The 2952-nt window shown below is 50.1% G+C and overlaps 2 non-coding genes across 2 annotated transcripts; both read left to right on the forward strand.

Annotated features, from left to right (window-relative positions):
* Nucleotides 1–335: 335 nt before the first annotated feature.
* Nucleotides 336–2149, forward strand: LOC129969961 (small subunit ribosomal RNA). The gene has a single exon (XR_008784710.1). It is a non-coding gene; the product is annotated as a small subunit ribosomal RNA (ribosomal RNA).
* Nucleotides 2150–2455: 306 nt separating this feature from the next.
* On the forward strand, nt 2456–2609 carry LOC129969942 (5.8S ribosomal RNA). The gene has a single exon (XR_008784691.1). It is a non-coding gene; the product is annotated as a 5.8S ribosomal RNA (ribosomal RNA).
* The last annotated feature ends 343 nt before the right edge of the window (nt 2610–2952 follow it).

Here is a 2952-nt window from a genome sequence, read left to right on the forward strand (position 1 = left end):
AAACTATCTCAGCCTCTCTGCGAGCGGCTCGGCCCCCGTGCCGTTGACGCGACGAGCAGAACCGTACTTAAAGGAATTGATTGGTTTTCTGCATCTGTGTCCAGCGCACATATCTTCTCGATGCCTCCGCACTCGCCCCGCGGCGTTGAAGCCGTCGGGGAAGTCGTGAGACTATAGAACCTCTGTAGATTGCACGGGGAATACCTACACAAAAAGCGAGATTGACTGAGGGATCCTCCGTAGTCGAGGCGTCCCCCGCGACTGAAAATGTCGCGACTCGTGAAATGTAAGGATTCGGAGTGCATTTTCCGAACGTTCGTATGAACGATGGAAGTTACCTGGTTGATCCTGCCAGTAGTCATATGCTTGTCTCAAAGATTAAGCCATGCATGTCTAAGTACATGCCGTATTAAGGCGAAACCGCGAATGGCTCATTAAATCAGTTATGGTTCCTTGGATCGTACCTTACTACTTGGATAACTGTGGCAATTCTAGAGCTAATACATGCAGCAGAGCTCCGACCTTCGGGAACGAGCGCTTTTATTAGACCAAAACCAATCGGGCCTCGTGTCCGTCTCTTGTGGTGACTCTGTATAACTTTGGGCTGATCGCACGGGCTCGTCCCGGCGACGTATCTTTCAAGTGTCTGCCTTATCAACTGTAGATGGTAGGTTACGCGCCTACCATGGTCGTAACGGGTGACGGGGAATCAGGGTTCGATTCCGGAGAGGGAGCCTGAGAAACGGCTACCACATCCAAGGAAGGCAGCAGGCGCGCAAATTACCCACTCCCAGCACGGGGAGGTAGTGACGAAAAATAACAATACGGGACTCTTTTGAGACCCCGTAATTGGAATGAGTACACTCTAAATCCTTTAACGAGGATCCATTGGAGAGCAAGTCTGGTGCCAGCAGTCGCGGTAATTCCAGCTCCAATAGCGTATATTAAAGTTGTTGCGGTTAAAAAGCTCGTAGTTGGATCTCAGCTCCGGCCGGACGGTCCGCCTACCGGTGGTTACTGTTCGCTGCCGAGCGTTCAGGGGGCTTCTGTCTATGATCTTCACCGGTTGTGGGCGGAGACCCTCACGTTTACTTTGAAAAAATTAGAGTGCTCAAAGCAGGCGCGACGCCTGAATAATTGTGCATGGAATAATGGAATAGGACCTCGGTTCTATTTTGTTGGTTTTCGGAACACGAGGTAATGATTAAGAGGGACAGACGGGGGCATTCGTATTGCGACGCTAGAGGTGAAATTCTTGGACCGTCGCAAGACGAACTACTGCGAAAGCATTTGCCAAGAATGTTTCCATTAATCAAGAACGAAAGTTAGAGGTTCGAAGGCGATCAGATACCGCCCTAGTTCTAACCATAAACGATGCCAGCCAGCGATCCGGCTGTGTTCCTCAAATGACACGCCGGGCAGCTTCCGGGAAACCAAAGCTTTTGGGTTCCGGGGGAAGTATGGTTGCAAAGCTGAAACTTAAAGGAATTGACGGAAGGGCACCACCAGAAATGGAGCCTGCGGCTTAATTTGACTCAACACGGGAAAACTTACCCGGCCCGGACACAGGAAGGATTGACAGATTAAGAGCTCTTTCTTGATTCTGTGGGTGGTGGTGCATGGCCGTTCTTAGTTGGTGGGGCGACTTGTCTGGTTAATTCCGATAACGAACGAGACTCTAGCCTACTAAATAGACGTTCCCATCCTCTTGTAGTGGGACGTTCTTCTTAGAGGGACAAGCGGCGTTTAGCCGCACGAGACAGAGCAATAACAGGTCTGGGATGCCCTTAGATGTCCGGGGCCGCACGCGCGCTACATTGAAGGAATCAGCGTGTGCTTTCCCTGTCCGAAAGGACTGGGTAACCCGTTGAACCTCCTTCGTGCTGGGGATTGGAAAGTGTAATTGATTCCATGAACGAGGAATTCCCAGTAAGCACGAGTCATCAGCTCGTGTTGATTACGTCCCTGCCCTTTGTCCACACCGCCCGTCGCTACTACCGATTGAATGATTTAGTGAGGTCTTCGGACTGGCGCTCGGATTGGCCTTTTGGTCGAGCCGGTGTGCCGGAAAGATGACCAAACTTGATCATTTAGAGGAAGTAAAAGTCGTAACAAGGTTTTCGTAGGTGAACCTGCGAAAGGATCATTAATTATAAACTATTATGTTTAAACGAGGAGCTTTTTTAAGTTCCTTGCCGGTACTGGTTCCCACGCGACTCGGGGAACGAAGTACCCAAATTCGAATCTATGATGCCTACTATGGGTGTGCCTGTTCTATCCCCGGCCCTCGACTTGGGCAAGAGGGGGGTCCTAGTTAACTAGGGCTAGGCTTGAAGAGATGTGCCTGTGTGCACACCGCCCCGTGGCATCGCTTCCCTATATGGGGAGTGTATTGAAATAATACTCGAACGCACTAACGACCTTTCGGAAACGATTGGCCAAAAATAAGAAGTACAACTCTGAGCAGTGGATCACTCGGCTCACGGGTCGATGAAGAACGCAGCCAGCTGCGAGATTTGGTGTGAATTGCAGGACACATTGAGCACTGATTTTTCGAACGCACATTGCGGCCTCGGGTCCTGCCCGGGGCCTCGCCTGTCTGAGGGTCGGATAAGACTTGCAAAGGATAATACTTTTTATCCAATTGGCCGTGTCGGGTTTTATAAACTCGTCGGCTCAAGTATTATTAGGATCCTCCCCGGTCGAGAAAGCATAGCCCTCGTGCATGCTCGTCGCTCGGAGAAGACGGACCACGTTTCTCCTCGAAGACGAGACGGCTTAATGCTTATAAGTGACTAATAAAGGGGTTTTGCAGTCCTACTAGGCTTTTAAGCTTAGATAATCTTTTTATAACGACCTCAGATCAGACGAGATGACCCGCTGAATTTAAGCATATAAATAAGCGGAGGAAAAGAAACCAACAGGGATTCCCTGAGTAACGGCGAGCGAAAA

This window comes from Argiope bruennichi, chromosome 5 (genome assembly GCF_947563725.1).
Source record: "Argiope bruennichi chromosome 5, qqArgBrue1.1, whole genome shotgun sequence".
Classification (NCBI taxonomy): Eukaryota; Metazoa; Arthropoda; class Arachnida; order Araneae; family Araneidae; genus Argiope; species Argiope bruennichi.